We start from the raw sequence: 19,601 nt of genomic DNA, 5'->3' as shown, positions 1-19,601 counted from the left end.
GGCTTTGCATCTAACAGCCCTGGCTTGAACTCTGGTCCTATTTGCCTTCCTGCTCTAGGGAGACGAGACCAGCTCCCTGGAGAACTAGACAAGTGGGATCAAACTTTGGGGATGGGGCAGAGTGGCAGGGAAGGCTTTCTGGAGGTGGTACTGCTCCAGGTGAGTGAGATTTATAAGAGGCAGAAAAGAGAAGAAGATTCTCCTTCAAAAGCATCCATCCCATTCCATCCACTTTTCCAGGAGTGTTCTAGAAGCTGGTAGTGAAGGGGTTAACGGTGCCGGCTGCCATACCTTTTCCAATGCATTCAGGACGTGGGAAACCAAGGTGATGGGATTTGCCAAGGTGAGTCAGGGTCAGTACTTTCCCAATGCCTTTTATCCGTTCCCAAGGATAAGAATGCCCCGCTGAGTGAGATGAAAACCTAAAATGAAACTCTGCTAACCTTCAGGCCTTATCAGGATCACGTTTGTTATCAGCAGCACCATCACCATATCCATCACCATCATCTTGCCTCTCCCTGGTCTCCCCTTGGTGTTGGAAGGTACTGCTATCTCTTGGGCAATTCACCTTCTCCTCACTGGGCCTCAGGTTCCCAATTCACCTACATTGGAGGATGTTTTAGGGACAAAATGAGATTAGGCATATAAAGAGCCTGGCACATTGTGTGCCTTTCCCCCTTCCCTTTCTTTCCCAGTGTCCTCTTTCCTCTTGTCCCTCCCTCATCCAGGGGTCCAGGTTATTTGGAGTGCAAAATTTGCATAGACATGAGACCTCACCCAGGGAAATTCCCCCTGGTGACCAGGCTTCCTTTCTGAGGTTGGGCTGCGTCATCAGACTCTGCTCCTTCCTCTCGGGCTCACCCCAGCCACTGCTGGCTTCAACCTCTGTCATCTGGCAGGTGCCTATCCAGGCTCACGCATTTAGTCCCATCCTTGGACCTTGGGCTCTGTGGAGGAGTGTGGAGGGATGGAGGGTGGGCTAGGGACCTGGGGTAAAGCAGTGTGGTGATATATAATTGAGTAGAGGACAAGACGGCCGGCAGGAAGTGGTCAGGAAACCTGGAGAGTAATGCTAGCTCAGGCAGCAACTCCTGTCTGACTTGGACAAATGCCCACCTCTCGCCGGGCCTTAGTTTCCCCTTCCCACCAGTGAGTGGGCTGTCAAGTTCATCTCTAAGCTTTGTTCTAGCTCTGATGTGCTCAGAAGTCACTTCCTTTGCCAGCACAGTCTTGCAACATTTGTCCTTGGATCCTCTTCCTTTAAAAAGAGTCTTACAACATACTACCCTGTATCTGCTTCCTTGGAAAGCACAATTTTGCATAATGCATTCCCGAATCCCACTTTTCAAATGCTGACAGAATTCCATGTATTTCCTCCCCTCACAGACTTATTTTAATTTTTCCTTTCACATCCACCACGTATAATGTTCTGTGGTCCACAGGAAGTTGGCTAGAGCTCTCTTCTCTCCAGATTTGTTTGGAGAGAATTTCCTAGGAACTCTCAGATTTGTTGTCCTCACAGTCTCTGCCCCTGGTACCGAGAAAGCACCTTTCATGGTTCAAAAAGGGGAACAGATGGGGGATCGCGGTGACCCAAGCACAGTAAGATCCTGGGACCACCTGCTCAGAACCATCTGTTAAAAGGGCAGCTTCTAGGATAGTGGTTACAACTTTGCACTCTAGAATCATCTGGAAAGCTTTTAAAAATATCAATGCCCAGGCCACACTTCTGAAGGCTGTGATTTAATTAGTCTGGGGCAGGTCCTGGGTGTCTGAATTTTTTAAAAGTTTCCCAGGTGACTCTGATGTGCTGCCAGGACCGAGAGCTGCTGATCAAAGGCCCCACTGAACATTAAATGGATCAGATGATTCTGATGGGCAATAAAATTGGCAAACCCCTGGCCTATAATATTCTTGATGAAATTATCCTAACAGGCACCCCTTCTAGACACACAGTGATTCCCAGTTTTATGGATAGGCAAAGAGAGTCAACCCCCTTGCGCAGACAGGGAAAGTGAGGGACAGAGGAAAAAGAAATTATTGCCAAGGTCATACAGTGAGTCAGCAACAGTGGTGGGCCTGGCAACCAGCAGGTGCTTATAGACTCAAAGGTTTGGGGGAAATACATATCCATTTATTCACAGTCAGTAAAATGTTGCTTTCCACTCTTCGGACAATTATTTACAGGGATGTCAATGTGTATCACTAAAACAAGGGGGTATTATTTTGTGGATTCAAGGACAGTTTTCTATTGTCCCTACTTCTCTGCCTAAGGCATCAGCTTGAGTTTATCATTCTGAGCTTGAAAAACCTTTCATTAGTGAGAATAAAGTCTTCCATGGTCCCCATTGCTTACAGAATGAAGAAGAAACTTTTTAGGTGGCTATTCAAGACTCCTCAAGGTCTGTCTCCACTATCTCTTCCCGATCTCACCTCTCACTACATGTGTCTCTCAAGTCCTGCATGCCTCCCAACCTCAGGGACCTTGTTTACTTCAGCCACCCGTGATGTGGTTCTAGAATCCATTTTTCCTTCCCTCATTCCCTTCCACAAGCATCTGGTGAGCACCTGCTGTGTGCTGGGCTGGGGGAGATAGTGAAGATCACAGAAGAAACCGCTCCCAGCCATGTGGAGCTTATCCTCTAGCACAGGATTTCGGCACTATTGACATTTTAGGCCTGATCATTCTTTGTTGCTGGGATCTCTCCAGTGCACAGTAGGATGTTTAGAAGCATCCTTGGTCTCTACCCACAAGATGCCAATAGCACCCCTACTCACCTCCCAGTTGCAATAACCAGAAATGTCTCCAGATATTGCCAAATGTCTCCTGGGGGGCAATATTGCCCCCACCTGAGAACCACTGCTCTAGCAGGAGAGACAGACATTAAACAAACTGACCAATAATCCTTTTATTACAGTTGCGGTGAAAGAATAAAGGAGGAGGCCTTCAAAGTGCAGAACAAGGGAACTGCCAAAGTCTGGAGTGAAGCAGAAGAGGGAAATTCAGAAAAACTTCCCAGGTACATTTCCTAACTGGGTACATTTAAGGTAGGGCCTTAACAGAATTTGTCCTATGAGCAATGACCAGCCATCGAAAGAAAGCAGATCTGAGCTTTGTATAGGTCTCAGCTCCTCCAGGCAAGCCCTAGAGACATTATCTGACTTTGACCTGTAGCTGTGCCACTTATAGCTGTGTAGCTTAAACTACGTGAGCCTCAGTTTCCTCATCTGCAAAATAACAGTACCAGTCTCATAGTGTTCTTATGAGGAATGCATGAAATAATGCGTTGAGGAGCACTTAGTACCATGCCCAGCACATGGTAAGCTCAAATATTATTTATTTGTTATTTTTTTCCTGACACCCTTGGCCTGCCTTGATTTCTCCTTCTTCTGAACTTTTTGACTTCCTTACAATATCAGAATGGAATGTCCCTTAGTGATCATCTAGTCTGATTCCCTCATATTACTGAAGGAGAAGCTGCGGGCCAGAGAAGGAAAGGGACTTGCCCAGGGTCACACAGCAGAGCCAGGACTCAAACTCAGCCCTTCTGATGCCCAGTCCAGGGGCTTCTTTTTCCTAGATGTCTATTGTACACCTGGGCAGGGAAGGCAAGTTCAGGGAATGTGTGGCTGGAAGAGGGAAGAGGTGGGAGTGAGGGTAGGAGAAGCTGACTGCTCTTGGCATTTCAGTAGGCAAGCTGGAGCCAATCTTTCCCCAGGGTGTGCAAGTCAAGTATTCCTAACTGGAGAGTCCAGATCATGTTGGTCCAGCTGCTTGAACCTCTTTGCCCTTCAAGTTTCCTCCACCATTTAAGACCACAAGCCAGGCTTTCTGAGCTCACAGAGAAGTTATGATTATCATGGCCTCTAGAGAGAAAATATCATGTATAGAGAGAATATTGCAATCCTGGAACATCAGGGCTGAATTACACATGATAGTAAGATGTAGTAAGATTCAGATGTACTCTGAATCTCCATTTCCTCAAGGAAGGGACATTCCTAAATATCACGGAAGGCTCTGGCTGATGCCAGGGGCTGATCCCAGGCCACCAGGAGGCTCCAGGATGGGAGCCAGGGACCAGGTCAGTCTACCTGATGCTGTCCTGTCACCAACCCAAATGCCTGCTTCTGAGAAGTGGGGGAAGGGCTGAGGGAGGCCCTAGGACTTGGCATCAGAGGACAGAGAGGGGAGCATGCCAACTACGAGGGGGTGGGAAGGCATATTTTTACTCCCTCTGGAGAAAAGTCTCCATATGCAGGGAGAATCTCATCCTCTGCCCCTGATCTGGTTCACTGGTTTGTCTCATCCAATAGAACTTTCTACAGAGACAAAACTATCTGTGCAGTCCAACACTGTAGCCACTCACCCCATGTGGAGATTGAGCACTTAAAAAATGGCCAGTGTGACTGAGAGCCTGAACGTGGTGTGAGAAAAAGCACTGGATGAGCAGTCAGGAAGTCCCTCCATTTACTCACTTGGTAAGTCACTTCCCTGTCTGCCTTCACTTCCTCAACTGTAAAGGGAGGCCACTGGGCCAGGTGATCTCTCTCATGTCCCAGTGTAATCCCGATCTGAAGGGCGCAGAAGTAGATGAGGATTGGATTCACTGGACACCTCCTCCCACCCACCCCCACCCCCACTGAGTGTGACCCCTTCTGACCTGGGCCTGCTTATTTCTCCAGGTCCACCTCTGTTACTTCCCCCTCATCTACTTCAAACCCATTGGCATGAACAGTTTTCAGTTCCCTGAAGTTACTCTCTCTTCTCTTTGCACATGCTATTCCATTTGCCGGAATACCCTTCCTTGTTCTCTTGCTGGGCTCCTTTGACGTCTCAGCTGAGGTGTTACTTCCTCCAGGAAGACTTCGCAGATCCCCGAATCTGACCAGATGTCTCCTGTGGCCCCCTGCATTTCTGCTGTCAAACCACGTCTCTACTACTCTTTATTGTAATTACCTATTCATTTGCCTACAGCCCCCAGAGCAATGCTGTCCAACAGACCTTTCCGCGATGATGGAAATGTCTTATACCTGTGCAATCAATTGTAGTAGCCACATGTGGCTACTGAGCATTTGAAATATGGCAAGTGCTACTGAGGAACTGAACAATTCATTTTATTTAATTTTAATTGATTTATATTCAAATAGCTACACGTGGCTGATGGCAATGGTATGAGCCCAGAGTCTGTGATTCTGAGAGGGCAGGAAGTGGGTCTGACTTGTCAGCTCCTATATCCTCAGTGGTCTACAAATGTTGCTGAAAGAAGGAAGGAACTATGGGAACCAGGGATGGTCAAGAAAGGCCAGTTCATTCCCTTCCATCCATCCCTTTCCCAGGCATCCCCTTCCCAGACATCTTTTCAAAGTCTAATGAACTGAGACCTTCTGTTTGTTAAGCAGTCAATAGCTTAGAAGGACCTCTGCAAACCATCAAGGGTATTTTAATTACCAATAGGCAGAACTCCTTATCCCCATCTCACTCAGGGGTCACTGAAGCTCCGGATGGGAAGTGAGCTGGGCAGTGCAGAGCTGGACCTACTCGACATCCGAATGAGACCCGGCACAGAGGGCAGGGGTGAGCACTTCCTTCCCTGAGGAGATTAAGTGGAAACAGATGGGAGAGGAATGCGGCCAGGAGGATGTGGCTGGGCATCTGTGGCAATATCCTCCAGGCCCTGGGGACTGGAATCCCCCACCTCATGCCAAGGAGGAAATAGACGTCGTCAGGAGAACCCAGGGAAGAAAGGCCGGGTCGTCCCTGCCCCTGCGACACAGTTCCCAACCCAGCCATGGAATCACCACGCTTCCAACTCTTCCCCAGAGCCCCCTCCCCTCCCTGGAATTCACAGTGACCGTCAGTCTGGGAAGTGACAGGTGGGGAGCTGACAAAGAGGGGCCCTGTGCTCTGCTGGGGGGGGCGGGAAGGGGCCTCAGCTGGGCCTTGTGGGGCTGCTTGGTGGCTGGCTCCTCCATCTCGGGGAATTCCCCTCCTGCCTAAAAGTCAGCCCAGCCCAGCTCTCCTTCCTGCAGAAGCACAGTGAGCGGAGGAGCCTTCACAAGCCGGCAGCCCCCACTGCACACGCCCTTGCCTTCTCCTGCCCTTCCCCAGGTGAGTGATCCAGACCTGGCAGGTGGGCCAGGGTATCGGGAAAGGCCCCGAGGCTCAGGGGTCCCGGGGGCCACCAGACCCTCCCGGCTCTGGGTCAAGAGGTGCCTGGCCTCCCCTTTCCCTGCCCAGCTTGCTCTCCCCCCACCCAGGTCTTGGGCTCTGGGCCTCTACCTCCTCGCCTGGCCCCATTCTCCTCTTTCTTCTCTCCCTCCATCTCTTGTGTCCTCTTCCTGCTCTCCTCTTGCTCTGTCTTCTCTCAACCAGTCTTTTTCTCTCCAATTGCTGCTGGTTTTTCCAAAGGCTAGGATGAGAAGGACCTATTTCTATCTTATCCTTCTAAGAAAACAGAGTAGGTTCACAAGTGTGAATATGGTTGTGTGTTTGTGTGTGTGTGAGAAAGTGTATCTGTTTGTGAGTGCATGTCAGATTGGTCAACGTGTATATGTGTATGCCCATGTAGGTTTGCCTATCTGCAAGTGCATTTATGTGTTTGTGTGTCTGTGTGTCTGTGTGTAGAATCTCCGCATGTGTCTGAATGTGTTTGTGTGACCATGTGGGGATTTATGTGACTGTGTGTCTGCGTGTGAGTGTGAGGTTTTTTTGGGGGGGAGGGGTTGGGTACTTTAGAGGTCTAAAGCTAGACAGGCAGAAATCAGGTGGGATCTATCCCTGCCCCCCCACCCCTCCTTGGGAACATGATAGAAGACTGGCACCTTCCCTAACTGCTGGAGCAAATGGCTCTCCTGTGTGCACTCCCACCTGCTTTACTTGCAGGGCTGGCTGGACCTTTTGGTGGCTGAACCTTTAACAGAGATCCCAGGACCTGGGAGTAGGCAAAGGGCTGCAAACAGTGGCGAAGCAGCCACCTCTGATCACAAACAGTCCAGATTTTCCAAAGCTGGTCAGAGGCCTAGCCCAGGGAAGTCCCTGGCTAGAAGGGATGAGGAGTAGAAGCCAAGTTTGACAGTGGCTTCTGGGCTGGAGAAGAATGGAGGGAGAGTCAGGGAGGCGCCCAGAAGAGGGGAGCTTGGGAGAGGACTCAGGAGGGAGGTGGGTGGGGCAGAGAGGACTTCTCTCCAGGCCCAGTTAGGGCTTCCCAGAATTGGGAAATGCTCGGGTTCCCTTGGGTCTGCTTCCTGAGGGGCTGGGCTGATAACCTCTTCCCACCTTCCTAAGGATGGCAAGGGGCAAGCATGGATCTAATCTAAACCCCGATCCAGGCCTGTCACCCTGACCTGGGGTTTGGGAGACCAGAGGGAGAGGAGCTGGAGTAGGGGAGGCCCAGGGCTCCCAGGAACTCTGGGAGGGGTCTGGCTAGGCCACGTGGGCACAAGGCTGGGAATTTCCCCTAGTATCACTCTGCCGTTTCCTCCCCTCCAGTGGTGCCCTGGAAACCATAGACTATTGGGCAGGCCTAGGGATACTGGGGGAAACACTTGGGATGGAGAAAGAGAAAAACAGGAAAGATCTTGGAGAAAAGTCTAGGAGTAAGGCCTTCTAGATTTGGCTCCTCCAAGAATTCTCGGTGAGGTCTGGGGCAAGTTACTCCACAACTCTAGGCCTCAGGGTCCTTGTTGGAAAAAGGAGGTAAACCCTTCCAGCCTCATAGGGATAATGATCATAATTATCTTCACTGCCTTTCACTAGCCCTTAGTGTGCACCAGGCTCTGTGGCATTTCTCCCTACCCTGTGAACTGGGCTCTGTTACAACCTTCATGTTATTGATGAGGTAACTGAGGCACAGCGTGGCCTCAAAGCGTAAGTGGCAGAGCTGGGGTTTAAGCCCAGGTCTGTCTGACTCTAGAGCCCACAACCGTAACCCCTGCGTGACATGTCTCTCGGTGGCAAGGGTGTGTGTGTGTGTATGTGTGATCATGGGTGTGAAATAGTTTAATTTGCTGTCTGCTGCCAAATGAATATTAATCTTGGTGTCGTATCCATGCCCTCATTCAGTTATTTTGGATGTGGGTAGAGAGAACTAAAAATGCCTTCTCAAGCTGAGGGAGAGAAGCTGGCACCATAGACTGTTCACTTGTTTACTTCTTATCAAAAAATACCATGATTACAATAACATGTTCTTGACATGCATTATCTCACTTAACTATCACCAAAATCTCTTTCATATACACACACACTCAACACCAAAAAGCACCTAGAATCCACTCTAGGGATTTATATTTCTGAGAATGCCACAGGCTATGGACAATGGGCCAGGATCTAAGGAAGGGACCCAGGATTACTCTTTTCCTAGTTCATTGACTGGCTCACCCTCAGTTTCATTCACTCCTACCTAAGGCCCCAATTAAAAAAATTCTCTAAATGGAACAAGGCTTGCATATGTTTGATTTAGAAGCCCTGTTTCCCATCAGTGGGGTGTGTGGAAATATCACTGTTCTTGGGCTAGGAGACTTAGGTTCTAGCTCCAAGCATTAATCACAAAATCTCTGTAAGACCTACTGCAACTCCTTACCCCTCTCTGACCTTCTGGTTCCATCCCCACAAGGAAAACGCTGCCTTTGATCATTTCTAAGGACCCTTTCAGAACTGACATTCTGAATTCTCCATCTTGCTAGTTGGCATGACTCTAGCATTATGCTTAAGAGGTCAAGAATTTAAAAGCCTGATCCTCTTGCTCCAGTTACCTGCTGGCTGTAGAGACTTGGTCAAGTCATCAAAACCCCCCAAGCCCATTTCATTGGTGGAATGGGATGTCAATTGTACCAACTTCATAGGGTGGTTGAGAGGTAAGTTGGGTAAAAGTGTCTGGTACACAGTAAGTGCTCCATAAATATTATCTTTTAATGTTTTTATTAGGCAGTTTATACCTTTCTTCTGGCACTTGGTTTAGAGGTAACTCAGTTACTGGTTTTTGTGTTTTTGTTTTGTTTTAAATTTCCTTCTAATGTGGATTTGGGTCTGACTTTGAAGCAGCCTTGGTGGAGGTGGTGGAAGGGAAGGGAGTGGCTGAAAGGAGATTGGGAACTGCATGCTTTCAAACAAAACAAAATAAAACAAAATACGAGCAGTTTGATTCTCCTCCCAGGTGGGGCTTTGCGAGGGTGCTTGTCATCACACTGGAAGAGCAAGAGGTTCCCAGCTGCCTGAGTCACTCAGCTCCCACTGTCAGGCCCAGCTTCCTGACTTGGAAATCCCCTTCCAGGCCTAAGGGTAGTGGGGGTGCCTGGCTAGGCTAGGTGGCCTGTCTCCCACCCCTGCATATTTAGGTCCCATAGAGGATGTAAACGGTGGGAGTAGAACCTGGGAAGGTTGCCATCCTGGGTGTCACAGTGAAGTCCTACCCAGTGCATGCAATCTGTGCCTACCCACCACTGAGCATCATTTCTCAAGTGCCTACTGTGTGCCAAGATTTGGGCTTTACTTGTATTATCTCATTTATCCTCACAATCACCCAAGGGGTAGGTACAATTATCATCTCCATTTTTCAGAGACGATCCTGAGGTTTAGAGAAGTCACTTGGGTAGTAAGTGATTGAGCAGGGCTGGGTATCCTGTTAGAGATAATCTATGTTCATAATGACTGTGTGGAGTTTCTGTAAGAGAGAGAAAAATCATGACAATCTATAGATATGTAAATGGTGCAATGGAAAGAGCACACACGACTGGGAACCAAAGACCTTGGCTCCAACCCTGGTTGTGTCACTCAATGTGTGTGCCTTGGGAAAGTCATTTTCTATGTGGAGGCTCCCATTTACACAACTGTCAAATAGGGACTCATAACCAATTGTCTCCGTGGCCTCTAATGTGGTAGGGTGTTCTGATATCAAACCAAGACTTAAAAGGATGGCAGAGGTGGAGGCAGTCAGGGCTCTGAAGAGATGAGTTTTCACACAAACTGTGACTATTAAGAAAAAATTACCCAAAACTAAGAAATCAGGCAAAAAAGATAACTATGTGATTTTTTTTTTTTTATTCATTTTTGTGACCTTTTAATGTCATGTTAGAGCATTATCTAACAAGCCCACCTAGGAGTCATCTGACACTTTGGGGAATGAAACTGTTTGCCCAATTCTCTAGGGTCAGACATGTTACAAAAACAGCTGAAATAGTGTGAAAACAAATGCAAATAACTGGAGACCCTTTATTTTAAAAATAAACTCAGTGTTGGTGGATAGGGATGGGGGATGGAAAAGACTCAGGTTGGGATTAGGAAGAAAGCATTTCACAAAGAGGCAAATTGGGAAGTACAGGCAAAGAGGAGGAAGACAAATGACATTTGGGGGCCTACTAGATGGAGATGATGAATGACAGCAGCTGGGTAAACCCAATCCAAGGTTTCCTATTTCCCTCTATCCTTCTCCCCTTGGGGAGTCCCACTCCCTGGGACCTTTCTTGATGTTTACATCACTCCCTTCAGAATCAGGGTAGATGTGCACTTCTTTTCATAATTACAGTGGACTAGAATTAATATGGTTTTGAGAATTTGATAACACCTTTGAAGTAACTGAAGGCACCCCAAGATGTTTAGTCTGAAAGGAGAATCCACAGTTTAGGCATATAATTAAGTAGGTGTCTGTGTATGTGTGTGTGTGTGTGAGGGCAAGGGGGTGGAGGTTCAGACACAGTCACATTGATTGTCAGGACTCCCATTCTGTAAAATGAGGACCTGGACAAAACAGTTCTTCAAATCGTTTCCAAGGACAAGTGCCTGTCAATGACTAAGTTTTCAACAGTTCCGGTGAAATGGGTCTTTTGCAATAGGTTTTTCAAAAGTTAAATTTGCCCAGTTTAAAGAGTTGTCCTTTATTCCAAGGTTGTTATGCCCTTTTACTTTTTTAAATTGAAACTTTTCTTCCTCCCTTTCTTTATTCCTTCCTCCCTCCCTTCCTGTCTCTTTCTTTTAAATAAAATGAGATATATATGTGTGTGTGTGTTGCTATGTATATACGTATGTATATACATACACAGACACACACACATGCACACATATATATATATGTATAGTGTCCCCAACCTTAAGGCAAGTTGCTGCTCCTTACAGTTCTGGGAAATCTCATAGTCTGTTGGGGTCCCCTAGGCACATATACAGAAGATAGGGTAGAAGGCAGGTTCTGGATTTGCCCAAACTGGGTTTGAATCTTGACCCAGCCACTTACAAATACGGTCATCTAACCTCACATACTGATTTATTTACCATAAAATGAGAATAAAGCCCACCTAACTGGGGTGGGAATTAAATAAAGTAAGGCATGCAAAGCGCTTACAATGTCTGGAGCACTAAGCGCACACACACAAAAAGTCAGCAGTAACAATCAGATTCCTTACGAGTCCTCTCAGCTCAGAATTTCTGTGGGCTCTGCTGTGAATCTTGGAGGACGCTGGATTGGGCTCTGGGGCCCTGAGCTCTAGTTTTGACCTAGCTTCAAATGCTTAAGTACTTTCGGCAAGTCTCCTCCCGCCCTGGCCTGTGATCCCTCGGCACAGAGGAGCTGGGTGGTCTCCGCGGCTATTCTCCGTTCTCAAAGTCCGGCTGGCTATCAAGGTGGCCCCAGGCCTGCGTCTGCGGCCAGAGGTCGGGGACTTCCGGTGCAGGGGGAGCCGCGGGAGGCTGCCCGGAGCCCGGGCGACGGCGCTGGAGCTGGGGAGGTCCCTGCCCGAGGCCGTCGGCTGGGGTACCCGGCGGCCCCTACGCTGATCTCCAGCACCCCGCAAACCTCCCGCGACTACTGTTTACTTCCCTCCGCCCCACCTCTGAGGCCGAGGGCCCGCCTGGAGGTCCCGGCGCGATTGGGCGAGCGGCCTGTCAATCGCCTGGGACTTTCCCAGGGGTGGGACGGCTCCGCTCCCGGCACTTCCTACTCCCGGGTCACATCCCTCTACCCCTGCCGGGGATCCCAAGGAGGGCTGCGAGTTGGGCCTGGCCGCTTTCTCGTCCCCGCACCCGGGGTTGGAAGCAGAGAGCAGGTATCTCCCCTCTCCAGGACCCTCAGCCCACCCCCAGGTAAGCCGCCCGGCCAGAGCGGGAATGGAGGTGGAGGAAGGGAGCCCGGGACCGAGGCCCTTCACAGCCTCAGCAGTGGCCTGGCGTGGTCCGGGGAAGGTGGCCTGGGCCCCGAAGCTCCGACGCGCGGGGCGCCTCGCGGGGCAGCGGGGGCCTGGCTGCGTGGGGAATCCCTGCCCCGGCTGGGAGTTTAGGGCGGGGTGCAGTCGGGTGGGGGGAGGGTTGCGCACGGCGTGTGGCAGGAGGTGGGTGAGTGTGTGTGTGTGTGTGTGTGTGTGTGTGTGTGTGTGTGCTGCCGGCGTGTGTCTGTTTACTGGATTGGAGACTAACTGCCTATAAGGCGTCAGAGCCTGTAGTTTTTTTATATAAATTTTTGGAAGCCGTATGTACATATAACAATGAGGAAAATAATAACTCTTATTGGGCATTTTCCAAGTGCTGATCTAAACGCTTTACATTTATTAAACTCATTGACTTGCCATATCAATCCTAAACCCACCCCCCACCCCGTTTTACAGTTTAAGAAAACCAGGGACTTGGAGATTAGGGTCACACAGCTAGTGAGGATTTGAACCCAGGCATTTGGCTCCACCGGCCCTGCTGTACTTTTTCAGTGGAACATACTTTGCACACTGTTGGGAGACATTTGTGTGCGTATTCAGGGTAGAGAGGTATAGTTAGTTTCCAGGAGTGATTTTGGGGAGTAAGTGTTCCACTGTAGGACATTTATGTGCTTGTGTGCATGTGATAGTGTGTATGGGAGTGATTGTACTGTGCATTCATTAATTGTGTGTCTGGGAGTGGGTGGGAATTTTTTGCCACGGGGTGAGACTGTGTGTGGGGACTTTTGTGGACTCAGAAGAATTAGCAGTGTACACCACGCCCTGCTGCAGAATGACAGTGCAGGGAATTCTTTGAATTCCTAATGCATCATTTTTATTTCCAGTTCTGCTCAAAATAGGGTTTAATCTGCATTTACTCATTTTCCAAATGACGCCGTATGGTAGAGTGAAATTTGGCATCTGTTGAGAGGTCAGAAAAGAGGACTCAGAATTTTTTTTTTTTTAGTCCCTGACAATGGCTCTTCCTTTAGAAGGGGGAATATATTTATTAGTACAAACTCAAAGCAACCCTCTGATGTTGTATTGATAGCCCTATTTCACAGCAGAGAAAACTGAGGCATTATTATAAACTATTATTATCGGTAGTGATAATAATAACAGCTGACATTTATGAACACTTGCCATGTGCCTGGTACTGTCCTTTACATTCAAAATCTCATGTAATCTTCCCAACAACCCTAGGAGGCAGGTGCTATTAGTAGCCCCAGTTTTCAGATGAGAAAACAGAGGCCCAAAGAGGTTAAGACTTACCTAAGACTAGTAAGGCTTGAACCCTGGGCCCTGGGCCCTTTCCACAGGCCAAGGCTGCTGACTTGGCTGTGTCCTGGGGAAACAGTGTAATCAGAGACTGACCCTTCATAGAAGCACCTGATTATGCCCCTCCCGAAGGTACAACCGTGAGCGTCCTGTGTTCTCTATTCATATGTGACCATGTTGTCCTCTACCCTGATTACCACTCTGGCTGTCCTGCGGGTATGGCGTGGCACTCATGGTAAGGGTTGGTACCTGCCCTGGTTGCCCTTGGGGCCCTGGGAAACTGTGGGTCTGACTCATGCCCTTACCCCCTCAGTGCTGCCTGGCTCTTGGGGCCCGGATGTCCTGAGTTGGGTCCGGCTGACCTGATTTGAGTGCCACAGAATCATAGGAGGTGATCTCCCAACCTCCCTGACATGCTGGCTTACCCCTGCACTTGCTGTGATTTTTCCTCACCAGCCTGCTTTCTTCCCTCTGACATGCCAAGCCCATTCTCGCCTTAAGGACTTTGTACGACAGCCACAGAACACCTTTCTCCAGCTCTTTCTGTGGCTGGTTCCTCCGTATCTGTCAAGTCTCAGCTCACATGGCAGCTCCTCTGGGGGACCTTCCCTCACTCTCCTATGCAAAATAGTCCCCTTTTTCACTTTCTGTCATGTTACTGTGTTTTGTTTTGTTTTTTTCATAGCATTTATCATGCTCTGAAATAATCTTATTTGTGAATGACAAAGTGTATCTATAGAACTTAGCTTCTGGTATATAGTTGTCATTTTTAATGTTTGCTTGTTTATTGTCTTTCTCTTTTCCTAGAATGTAAGGGTGAGAGCAAGGATATCTTTAGTCTTTGTGTTTGTATCCCTGATAGTGAAGAAGAGTAACTGGGGTAAGGCTCCGCTGGGTTTGTTGAATGAATGAGTAGAATAGAAGAAACTAGAATAATGGTGTATTTTGCAGATGAGGAAACTGAATCCTGAAGATGAAAGGGACTTGTCCCAGGGAGATAGTGATAGAGTCAGGACAAGAACCTGCACCTGCCCTCCTAGATCTGGATTTTTTTCCCAAAACCTTTCCCAAAAGCTCCCTGTGCCCAGTACTGTGCTGTGCAGCATGTGCATGATGCAGGGGTACACTGGGCACCAGCTCTGCCCTCTGGGAACTTGTAGTCAAGCAGGGAGGCAAGTGCTGTGAGTACTACATGGAAGGCATTGGGTGCCCGGCTGTGCCCCAGAGTCAGACTGGCAATAACTGTGATGGGAGTGCTGAGTGATTGGGAGGTGCCAGGTGGTCCAGGGGGCTTCTGGAGGGAGGTGACTTCACGGTCAGACCCTAGAAAGATGATGTGGCACAGGCAGGGCCTGGGCCACTTCCGGAACTTAGTGTCCAGGCTTGAGGATTTAGGTGAGGCTCTGTTGGATTGAGGGGAGCTGAGCATCTGAGCTGGGAAAGACCCTTGAAAAGTATTGAGTACCAGGCATGGAAGTGTCAGTTTTTCCCTGTGGGCAGCATTGGGAAATGGTTAGAGAGGTGGTTCTCAAACATGAGCGTGATTCAGAATCACCCCAGTGGTGGTGGAGGGGGGTGTTTAACAGAGATTGTTGGGCTGCACCCCCAGAGCCTCTGATTTGTGTGCCAGGGGATGCTAGTATTGCTGGCCCAGGGCACCCTTTGAGAACCACTGGTGTGGAATGTGTGCTTTGGTATTCTGCAGACCTGGGTAGGTGCCACCTCTGCCACTCTGTGGTACTCTGTTTCCTCCTCTGTAAGTCTGTAATGCCAGGACTGCCTTCTAGATGGTACCAGGCTGTCGGCACCGGGCTGGCCTGTGGTAAGCTCTCAGTAAATGCCAGCTGCTGGTCTTGTTAATGATTGTCGTAATGATGGTATCACAGGGTTTTCAGGAGGAGATGGTGCAGGGGACCAGATTTTCTCTGCTTCTGGATAACTTTTCTTCAGCCCTATATCACCTCCCAGCTATGTCCCCACTGGATGGGTCATCCTTTGCTTTGTCTGAAACAACTTTCAGTCCCTGCCTGGAACAGTGAAAGTTCAGATGTGCGAGGGCTTCAGAAGATGTCTGTCCCAAATCCCCTCAGCAGCAGCCCAGCAGGCGGTCATCTAGCCTCTGCTTGCCCCCCACCCCTCTCTAGCTCTTAGACAGCCCCTTCCAGTGTTGTTAACTGACGTCTTTCATTTCTGGTCCTACCTCAGTACAGGCCCCTCCTTTCTCACCTCTTCCTTTTTCCCTCATTGGTCACACTAGGCTTCTTGATCCACCTGACCAGTTGGAGCGGGAGGAGAAGGGGGAGGGCAGTAGTGTGGAGCAACAGCTGGCCCTCAGAAGACCCAGCTTTGAATCCCTGCATCATTACCGTTCTGCGTGACCTTGGGCAAGTCCTCTTCCTTCTCTGGCTTTGGTTTTCCAGCTGCAACCTGAAGGGATTCCACTGTCCCAGGGCTTTCTCTTCCTGCTCTAAAAGCTCTGTAACCAAGGGATTGGGTCTCCCTTTCTGGCTTCACCAGTTCCTGATCCCCTCCTGCTGGGTCAGGCCTTTTTGTGCCCATCCTCCTGGCTTCTGCTTGCAGCCCCCATGTCTGCCTGCAGTGCCAGCCACCCCCCACCCCTTCCCTGTACTTCTTTGTAGGGAGAGAGCTGGGGGCCCTCTAGAGAAGGAAGGTACTGGAAGCAGGAAGCAACTGCCCTTGTGCTATGGGGGAACTCAGCGTCCCATCCCCCAGAGTCAGGTCTCAGCAGCCCCCGTGGCCAGTTGCAGGATGTTCTTGGTGTTTTTCCCCATGACTGGCCCAGGACAGTCACTGTTCTGATGGAAGTGGATGAGTGGTCTGAGAGGCAGCTGGCTCTTTGTCTGAGGTCTGTGCCCCTCACAGGGCTGAACTCTTCTCTCCACCAAGGCTGTTCTTTGAGAGGCAGGAACCTTTGGCCCTTGTGCACCTACGTGGTGGACAAACCGGAGAGCAAACCGGGAGGCCCAGGTAGATGTATGCATACGTCAGGCAGGTGTGTGATGGCGGCGGGGCTTGCTGTGGGAATCGTGTCACCAAGGAGTCATGCTCAGAGGCCAGAGCTGGTATTTTTGGGGCAGGTGTGGGGGTGGCCCATGAGTCAGGGGCCTTCAGTTTGTCTCCACCCACTCTGGAGGGTGCTTGCTCCCTTTCAGCTGGCCTTCAGACCACTTTCTGCCCTGCCTTGCCTTTATCACCACCCTGGGACCTCCACACTCCACTCTGCCCCCGTGAGGGCTACCCCAGCCCACCCTGACCCCTGAGAAAGTGAGGGGGTGTGGTCAGAGGGCAGGCAACACTGAGCTTCAGGAGATATTGAGGATCATTCAGACATACAGCATGACATGCACATACTTGGGTACCCACCCATCTAGTTTAAGAAATACACATTTTCAGTACACTTGTAATTCCTCTCTGATCACCCCCTCCCCTCCCCTCCAGAAGTGGTGTTCTGAATGTAGCACTTATTATTCTATTGATTTCTTTATAGTTTTATTGTAAATGTGTGCATCCCTAAACAACAACTAGTATTGTTTTGTATGTTTTTTACATGTTATTTAAATGCTATCATATTGTCTTTGTTCGTCTACAATTTGTTTATTTTGCTTAATATTTTATTTGTGAGAGTCATCCATGTTTCCACCTCTAATTCTGGTACGTTCATTTTTTGTTGCTGTATAAGATATTCTCTGATAGGAAATTGCCACAATGTATTTATTCATTTTCCTCCTCATTTAGGTCATTTCCAGAGTTTTGCTGTTGTAAACAAGGCATCTTCGGCTTTTATGAGTTGTCTGACCCCCTGTTGTAGCCATTCCCTTCCTAGCTCTTTAGTAGCCATCCATCCTTTCAGCTGTTTGGGGAGCATTTTAAGGTTTACAGCTAATTCTACGGCCCCTAGTTGGTCCTCACAACATTTCCATGGAGAGAAACAAGGAAAGTGAGACCCAATGAGGCAACAGAGCCAGAATTTAAATCTGTTAATGCCTTTTCCACCATATTTGGTGTAAGAAGAATTTTCAAAATTTGACATCTTCCCCCTTGGAGGGATTAGTTACAAGGTTCCATAAAGCCTGCATTGGATAAACCAGCCCAGAGCGTGTTGGGGAGCGTGGAAGGCAGCATGGCAGTCTAGTCCCTTGGTCCCTTTTGTCCTAAGATTGGGCCTGAGTGCCCTTCGCCCCCCAGCTGATGGTTGAGACTGCTTCTCCTGGGTTAAGTAAGGTCCTAGCTGCTGGGAGAGAAGCCAGGCTCTTAAGCATGGAGTATTCCTATCTCTGGATCCCAGGAGCTGAGAGCATACGTGCATGGGGCAAAGGAAAGTGGGTAGGGGACTGCTTGGGCTACTTGTCAGCCCTTCTTTGGGAGTTGGTGGTGGTAGGGAGTATGGGGATGGGACCAGTGATATGACAACCAGATTTGAGTTCCACTTTTTCCACTGGGAACTGTGTGGTCTCGGGCCAAGCTCTGCCCCTTTCTGGACTCAGCTTCTTTGTCAGAGAAGCAGGGATAATGCTGGGTGTGAGGAGCACAGGGGCATGGTGTGGAGGTGGCTGCTTTGCACTTTTTCACAGCTGAGGGCAGTTATTTCTGTTCCTGCCTTTGTCCCCTTAAGGCCAGCCTTGACCTTCCTGAAGTCAGATCCTTTCTGGCAGGTTCCAGGCTGAAACCATTCTCTACAGTTGCCAACTCTTCATCTGCCAAATTCCTTAACTAGAAAATTTGCCCCTGGACTTTCCCTCCTTATTTTTCTTAAATCCCTGTAGCCTCAACTGTTCACATGAAGCAGGCACATAGTAAGGAGATTCTCACCAGCTGTTCACGGTCCTCCTTCTGGTTTATTAACCAGCCACAAATGTCCTTGTAGTAACGGTTAGGCCAGTGCTTGCTTGACCAGAAACCTGGGTACCATCACCTGACCACGTTGACACGTGAACCTAACCATCACACCTCCCTATGGTTCTGACCAAATTCAAGTCACTTGGATTTTTTTTAAATCTCCCTTTGTAAGCATTACAGAAGTGCTCACTGGGGAGTCCCTGAACTTCCTTCCAGCCTGGGATTTTAAGCCCCAGTGATTGCAGGTGATCTGGGGCATACTGGAACGCCATATGGTACAAAGTCAGAGACATACAAAGGTGGGACTGGGAACCTGGGGGCAGATTCCAAATAGCCAAACTGCTGGCCTGGCCCGCAGACTCTGCGAAAAGCACTGGTGTTGGAGTCTACATGTCTACACTGGATTATTTGTTCTGCCACTGACCAGTTGTGTGTCCTTAGGCAAGAGACTTAACTTCTCTGGGTCTGTTTCCTCATTTGAAAAATAGGATAATGTTATCTAGCCCAGAGTGGTGGTTTTCTCTTTGGAAAGAGGAGATCAATCATTTTTACCTCAGTGTGATGAGAAGAAAATGTGGTAACCTGCATAGCAGTTCAGCCCAGTGCCTGGCATACACTAGCACTTAACAGCTGTCAGCCCCTCTTGCCTTAAGCTAGATGCTCCCTGGTCCTCTTTTGCAGCAGTTTTAGCCAGCAGATAGTCTGGTCTACCTGCTGTCCCCAGGTTGATTTCTGACCCAGTTGCTGGGTGGGTGGTATGTAGCCTGGGTCTTGGGGACTGAGTGGAGGCAGGGGGGCTCTATCTGTGGGGGAGTTGACACAGGGGAGGCGAGCACTGTGTTTAAGGGTGTGTGTCAGGGAGGAGGGAGGATGGACAAAGGGCCATGGACATCGACTTCTCTTGTCCACTGTTCATCGGTGGTTCTGGTAGGAGGACTGAGGGGTCAGGGAATTCCACCTGGTATTGGGGTGGATTGCAGCTGGGAAGAGTAGCTTTTATAAGGTCAGAAGGTTATGAAATGGGGTGATGGTAAATTGCCAATCCTAGAGTGTTAGAACTAGAAGGGACCTTAACAATCGTCTACTCCATCCTCCCTTCTGTGTTATTTTGTTATTGTTGCAACTCTCTCATTATAGGAAACTGAGGCACAGTGAGGGGAAGATGTTTGCCCTAGTATACCTTGTGGGCCAGAGCTAGGCTAGAACCCATGATTTCTGAGCCCTGGTTCTTTGTGCTAAACCTTATACCTGCAGCCTCTTCATGATGAATTGATTGTACAGACCGAGTCCTCGACATC

The 19,601-nt window shown here is 49.1% G+C and overlaps 1 protein-coding gene across 5 annotated transcripts in view; it reads left to right on the top strand.

Annotated features, from left to right (window-relative positions):
• TNIP1 (TNFAIP3 interacting protein 1) overlaps positions 1-19,601 on the top strand; it is a 58,572-nt gene continuing 38,971 nt past the window's right edge. For 2 of the 5 annotated variants that reach the window (XM_037801205.1, XM_037801202.1), the window contains exon 1: positions 11,929-12,067. The gene's annotated coding sequence lies outside the window, so the exon portion shown is untranslated. Of the gene's footprint in view, positions 344-2,918; positions 3,021-4,314; positions 4,480-5,484; positions 5,875-6,030; positions 6,110-11,789; positions 12,068-19,601 lie in introns of those variants that run through there. The other 3 variants (XM_037801204.1, XM_037801203.1, XM_037801206.1) reach the window with 3 other exon arrangements.

The sequence above is a fragment of the Choloepus didactylus genome, chromosome 13 (genome assembly GCF_015220235.1).
Source record: "Choloepus didactylus isolate mChoDid1 chromosome 13, mChoDid1.pri, whole genome shotgun sequence".
In the NCBI taxonomy this organism is placed as follows: domain Eukaryota; kingdom Metazoa; phylum Chordata; class Mammalia; order Pilosa; family Megalonychidae; genus Choloepus; species Choloepus didactylus.
The sequence above is the reverse complement of the archived record's forward strand: the minus strand, read 5'-3'. Positions and strand labels throughout refer to the sequence as shown.